We start from the raw sequence: 7,214 nt of genomic DNA, 5'->3' as shown, positions 1-7,214 counted from the left end.
GGGGTTAGAATTTTAAAACACAATAGAAGAAGAAGCAACATTATAAGAACTCGTCTGTACTCTGCCTATCTGTTTTTCATCGCAGTGATAACATGTTTTATGTGTACTGATTTAATTTCCTCTCTTTTACTAGACTAAATATAATAATGAAGGAAAAACACTGGAGCCCTTTGGCAACTCCTCATAAAAGAGAAACATAATGGCAGTGTACTTCACCTTTCAAATGAAAGAATGAAGTATTTTCTAAGTTTTTACCCAAAATAAATTTGAGGCACCAGAACTCTTTAAGGTGGTAGAACTATCACACAATGCATGTATGTATCAAAATGTCATTACCTCATATACAAACTTACATTCATATGTATTAGTAACACATTATGTGGTTTTAATAAACAAAATTGGGAAATATAAATTAAAAGCTCTGATGCCTTATTACATATTTCAGTGTAGAGTTTTTCTGCCTCAGTGCAAAGCAAACTGAAATCATACATTTACATGAGATTCAGATACCTTCCTTTACTCATGTTTACAATAAGAGCAGCATAAACCCTGATTATACTAAAGTTTCCAAGGTCCTGCCAAGTAGTTACATGGAAGAAAATCCTTTTACATAAAAAATATCAATAACAAAATTAACATAATAAATAAGAGCTGTATGAGATGCATTCTAAGGACTTCTATAATAAATGCTACTTCTTTAGGACTTCCAGCTTGTACCACTTCTATCAACAAACTAGAACCAGGCCAGAATTGTGTCATTCCTTAACCACTTCTTACATCTTACTGTGATCCAGACATTAGGCCAAAATAAATTTTGGACAAAAAAAAAAAATGGGGTTTTCTGACCATCAAAGTGTTGCATCATTTTTAGGAAAAAAAATCAGTAGAGGTGTAAAGTCACATAGAAGGATTTAAAGCGACTTTCAAATAATTTCCCTTATTCACTGACAGCCACTGTGATGGTCTGATAATTTCCTTCTACATTGTTACAGATTAAACTAAGAAAAACTGGGGATAGCTTTTGAGACCCCTGGAAGTAAAGCCACAAGAGCAGACATGATCAATAATAGGGCCCATTTGGTCTCATTCATTTCTTTTATTGAGCACACAATACTTTCTGATGCTTTGCAGGAGGACTGGGAAGGATTTTGGTTCCCTAGACTGAAGACATGGAACCTTTGATAGAGCTTTGAGTGTCTTGCATGGCTGCCTCCTGCCCAGCTCCCCTCTCTCAGCTGGGTGTCTTTCTGTCAGAAGCATGTGCCATTTAGACATAGACTGGTGTGCAGTGGATCTGCAACTTTTAGCTGATTTCCCCTCGGGGTTCTTATTGTCATTAATTTTGGGAAAGCTTCCCAATACTGTGGATCATCTTCAAATCTGTAAAGTGAGGTAGTGTAGGCATAACAGCCTCAAGTAAATGTGCATCCCGAACTGGCTTAATCATCTTATTAATATTCAATAGCATCTATGGTGGTATAGCGTTCCCCAAAATATTGTGCACTCTAATAAAACTTATCTGGGGTTAGAGAACAGAACAGCCACCATATTAAACATAGAGGTTAGGCAGTGGTAGCACACGCCTTTAATCCTAGCATTCTGGGGGCAGAGATCCACCTGGATCTCTGTGAGTTTAAAGCCACACTGGAAACAGCCAGGCATGGCAACAGGAGCCTTTAATCCCAGGGAGTGATGGCAGGAAGCAGAAAGGTATATAAAGTGTGAAAACCAGTAGCTAGCCTGGGTAAGCTTTCAGGCTTTCGAGCAGCAGTTCAGCTGAGATCCATTCTGAATGAGGACACAGAGGCTTCCAGTCTGAGGAAACAGAATCAGCTGAGGAACTGGTGAGGTGAGGAAGCTGTGACTTGTTCTGCTTCTCTGATCTTCCAGCATTCACCCCAATAACTGGTTCCAGGTTTCTTTTTATTAATAAGACCTTTTAAGATTTGGGCTACAAGCATCATTTCCATTTCTTTAGCCACTGTCCTAGTTCATGTAAACAAACCTTCATTTCTATCTAATAAATTATTATTAACACTGTAGAATCTTAAATATTGCTTTTAATAAGTAAACATTTAATTATTGCAACACCCATTTAACTTCTACCACCCAACTCTATTGTATATCTAGCTGCCAGAAAGAGAAATCTCCTGATTTTATGACCATAATATGTATTTTTTCTATGTATAAAACAAGTTTGTTATGTAACAATCAAAACTACATGTGCCTCACATGACATTTTTTTTCACCAAACTCCTATATTTTCAGTTATACTGTCTAGATGATCTTTTCTTACTTCACCGTGTCTTTATATTTTAACAAGTAAACCTAAATATTTTTGTGCTATCAAATAAAATACATTTATAATCTCAAAAACATAAGTTTTAAGAATTTCCAAAATCAGCATATACTAGTTCATGGGTAAACACAACAAAGGCTTGGTGTCTTGAGCAGAATGGACAGTGTGTTTGTTGGGGTTGGGTGATCAAGTGCCTGACACTCTGCTTGATTTTATTTTCCTATGTTAATACCATATCATCTGCACAGAAGAAGTTGTATATCTATACATAATATACCTCTGCTCAAAGACAGAGAATAGTGGAATTACTAACCAAGGGCAAATTAGTTTAACTGTATGGTTTAGCTGTTCAAGCAGGGACTCCAAGGGGGCTTCACTGATTAGTTGTAGGGCACATACATGGTACTGAATCATGTCTTGGCCTAATAATTCACATTGAAAATGAGAAAATGGATAATTTCAACTGATGCTCTCAAAAGTATTGGAGAAATATGGAGCCTTGGCATTGCCTCCTTGAATGGTGAGAACCTTGATATGTACTAATACTCATTTTAGAAATCTTCATTAGGGGCCGGGGATATGGCTTAATAGGTAAAGTGCAAGCATGAGGACCTGAGTTCAGATCCCCAACATCCACACAAAGGGCTGGACATTGTGGTACATTCTGGGAGGTGGGATGGGGAATCCTTGAGGCTTGCTGGCCACCAGCCTAGCTTAATTGGTGAGCACTGGGTTTAGTGAGATGGACTCTGTATCAAAAAACTAAGGTGGAAATTCACTGAGGAAGACACCTGACACCCACCTCTGGTCTTTGAATCCACATGTGCACTTGTACACTTATAGTTGCACAGGGGCACACCACAAACATAGCTATACACACGGACACACAGACAAACAGAGACATAAACACATACACAAAAAATTTCCACTAAGCAGGGAAATACTGAACACTTGTTCTGTCCAAGGCTTTACAATTTATTTATTTTTCTTTAGCGGGACTATTCAAAAGCCCAGATACATACTTTCTGTGTCACTGTAGAGCTGCTATTTAGAATCATAAATCTTTAGCCTCAATAGTCTGCAATATCAGCTGCAACTTTCCACACAGAGTCCCTGAGTGACTGAGGAAATCTGTTGACCAGCCCTGCCATGGTGTTGACTCTATGAGACAATCTCAACAACTCACAAGCTCAGACACAGACACAAGATCCAGAGTTGAATACATGTTCTTCCCTCTCATCACCCACTGGGATACCTGTCCCCAGGATCTCCAATTTCTTCCAGGATATATCCTTCATTGAATCACACCAAGCAGTTTCTTATATAGATTAATACCACATATACATTTCCAAAATCATGTTTTATTAATTTCATTTGTGTATTCAAATAGCATTTCTCCAAAATGAAACAGCCTTTTTATTTGAAGATCTCGGCAATTTGATTACTTTTTATTGTGCTGGAGTTTCCATTATTCCTTTATACATTTTTATTAACTATACCCCAAACACCGAAAGCTCTATGGCCTCTAAATACAACTTGTACTTAATTATTTATTTTTCAAACTTGAGCTTAATCACCTTTTCATTATTTTGTACTCCAAAAAAGCTTTATTTCAGGTTAGTTGCATCAGCCACAAAACACTATGAATTTTCCTCAGCAGTGTGTTGTCTTCATTAACAAATGGCATTTAGAAATTTCCTACTCCATTAGTTCAAGCTGCAAGGGATTTTATCCTCCATTCTCACTGGACTTCTGGCAGTATCTGCAGACAGGAAACAGTTTTGGTTATCACAATTCAAGAAGTGATAGTTCTTCAGTCCTAGGAAATATTTTATCCCAAATGTCAATAATTTTGTTAATGAGGAACCCTAACCTAAAGCAAATGATTTCTTTATTTTAATCCTATTACTTGGTGGTAGTGATGTATGTAGCATGTGCATGCATATGTGTGTGCATGTACTTATTACCATGGTGTGCTGTGATGTACATAGTTTGTGTTTTGTGTTTAGTGTATGATTATCTATTCTTGAATGTATACCACTAGAATACTATGATTTCCTGTATGATTTTATTATCTTCAAAGCCTAGCATAAAATCCTGATATATATAGGTACTCTAAAATATTTTAAAATGTAAAATTATATAGAATATCTTATTCATAATTTTACAAATAATAAACATTCAGGAAGAAATTACTTACCAATAAATCTGTGTCATATTCAACATATAATTTCTTTGATGTACTGGATAACTCAGTTGCCATTTGAATATTTCAATAATAAAAATCAATACTGTTCTGGTAAAGAAAAAACTATGAGTCAATTCATATTTGCTATCAATGGGAAGAAAACACACTTTATTAATAGATGAAAAGTTGATTTTGGCAGATCTGTGTTTACTAGTTTTTCCTCATGACAAATTTGTCAAGGTTTTATTTTATACCAAGCTACAGTTAATTCTTGCTTGCAAAGGCCTCTGTGCTCAGCTGTAGTGATGTTGATTAAATCAGCTTCAATTTGTTTGGATTTTCTAAAAATGGAGAATCTAGCTGTTGGGCAAAATAAAACATTAAGTTTTCTTGCAAATTTGTCATAAATATTTAAAAATTATTGCTATTGGAATGTATAAACCACTTTAAAGTCCCTTGTGAAATGATGCATTTTGCCTATTAATGAAACACAAAATTTTACATACTATCCAATAGTTTCCCATATATGGAAAAGTGAATGGGTCTTATAATCTCTTGTCCTGGAAGACAATATTCAAATTATTTTGCTTGCCATTTAATATTCTCCCAAGTCAGACCTTACATATGTTTTTAGGCAAATCCTTTACATATGATCTGTACTGACTGGCTTATTTTATTCAGTTTTCCTTGAGAATGTCTCTCATTTTCTCCATGTGATATTTTGTCTTTATACCCTATATTTTTCACTCATAGAATAAACTTGTTCTTCTGCCTACAGTTTGAAATTACACTGTGAACTCTTTCTTTTGATTTCCTCCTAACCCAACTTCCTCTTAAACTACTAATCACCTTAACCTGTCCATCTGATCTGCTAAATCCCTCCTAAAGCTCAGGTCACCTCTTAGTTCACCCCTTCACCTAAAACACTGTAACAATTATCTCTTAACTAATTTATATCACCATCATTTATCCTTACCTCTGTGCATTTCAATCTTTATTTTTCCTCCAGATTCTGCAGTCCTGTAGGTGGGGACCTGATTTACAGATATCTGTGATTATTTATACTTAGCATCCAGTATGATGTCTTGTACATGGCAATTATGACACAGCTGGATGAAGGTTAGATGAGTCACAGTTTTACCTTAGGAGAAGAAAATAGTGCAACAGTCTAGTTACAAAACATGAAATAATATCACCCAACATATAAATGTAGAAAAACAAATGGAGGGAAACATGCTAATAATCACCAAATAACATGACCATAATATGTTGTATACATGATAGTCAAAAGTAAAGTGTGGATCTTGTTTGGATCTGGGTTTGAACAAATTATAGAGGGTCATATTTGATATAAATGGATAAATATGTATACAAATGTGTAGAAGATAACATTAGAGATCTATGGTATAAGAAAGGGGTATATAGGGGTTGGGAATTTAGCTCAGTGGTAAAGTGCTTGCCTAGCAAGCACAAGACCCTGGGTTCGGTCCTCAGCTCTAGAGAAAGAAAGAAAGAAAGAAAGAAAGAAAGAAAGAAAGAAAGAAAGAAAGAAAGAAATGAAGAAAGAAAGATATATAATTTATCAAAAGTGGTCCTTATCAGAGGTAAATACAGAATTGTTTTTAAATAACAAGATGACCTTTGCTTTAAATATTCCAATAAAAATCATGAGGGAATAAATCAATTAGTAGCATTAGGCAAAATGCTGATCATTATTGTACAATGAGGGTGGTATACTGTCCTTTGTACTATAGTCAACACATGTCTAAACAGTTATATGTTTAATCACTTTACTGACTTTTCTGCTGGTCTTTTTTCTAAACTTTTCTCTCTTCAACATTCAGTATGGGTCACTTCCAGCTTAGACTGAAATTGAGCATCCACTATGGTCCCCTACATTCAAAAGTTTTCATTGGTTTATGACTGTCTACTAAGTAAAATCCATTATTGTCTTTGCATCCTAGAACTCAGTGTAGTGCCTGTAGTGTCTACATTTTGAGACTTCCTTTAAACACTATGACAACTGAAACAAGTGCATTTCCCTGAAATACTCCACATGTTTGGGTCTCTCTTCTTTGCTTTAAGATGTTCTTAACTTTCCTATGTAAGATAACCTTCCATTCTGCCTTTCATCCCCCCCGAAACATGAATCATTTCCTGTCTTTCAGAATGAGTCTGTTTCTCTATAAAATGCTAACATGCCCTGTGTATGATTTCTTTGGATAGGGCTCTATCTTGTATTATGATGCAGTATAACCTTCACCTCTGGAGTTAAGTATAACCTCTATGAAAATACAATTCACCTCAAATCTCTGACATAGATCTATGTGTAAGATATATTTAACAAATACTTGCTAACAGGTTGGTGGAAGGATACCAATAGTTGTAAACAATGGTAGTTTGAGATCAAGAAAAAGCAGTGTTCTCATAAAAATAAAGACCATGACTTTAACATTTAGTTTTGCAATGATTGTCATTATTGGGAATTACCAGGCATTGGGACAAGTACAGCATTTTCACTACAATGTTTACTCTTCTTCATTCTGTAATTTTATAGATGAGGAAGGAGACTTGGCCATATTAGGTAACTTCCATGTATAGAGTTCATCTGAGTTCAAATCCAAGTCTACTTGAAGTCAGCCCTAGTAACTTATTTTATTTTATTTTACTTTTTACTGTGTATGAGAAGCCTGAGTTCTGGGGACATAACTAAAGAACTATTCAGAA

At 35.4% G+C, this 7,214-nt stretch overlaps 1 protein-coding gene across 1 annotated transcript in view; it reads right to left on the bottom strand.

Moving 5' to 3' along the window:
• Positions 1–3,640: 3,640 nt before the first annotated feature.
• Positions 3,641–7,214, bottom strand: part of Khdrbs2 (KH RNA binding domain containing, signal transduction associated 2) — a 278,911-nt gene continuing 275,337 nt past the window's right edge. The window contains exons 13-15 of the mRNA XM_036167142.1: positions 5,464–5,628; positions 4,500–4,595; positions 3,641–4,061 (exon numbers count right to left, since the gene is read on the bottom strand). The gene's annotated coding sequence lies outside the window, so the exon portion shown is untranslated. The remainder of the gene's footprint in view (positions 4,062–4,499; positions 4,596–5,463; positions 5,629–7,214) is intronic.

The sequence above is a fragment of the Onychomys torridus genome, chromosome 18 (genome assembly GCF_903995425.1).
Source record: "Onychomys torridus chromosome 18, mOncTor1.1, whole genome shotgun sequence".
Taxonomy (NCBI): domain Eukaryota; kingdom Metazoa; phylum Chordata; class Mammalia; order Rodentia; family Cricetidae; genus Onychomys; species Onychomys torridus.
Note: the sequence above shows the minus strand (reverse complement) of the source record. Positions and strands in the feature narration are given on the sequence as shown.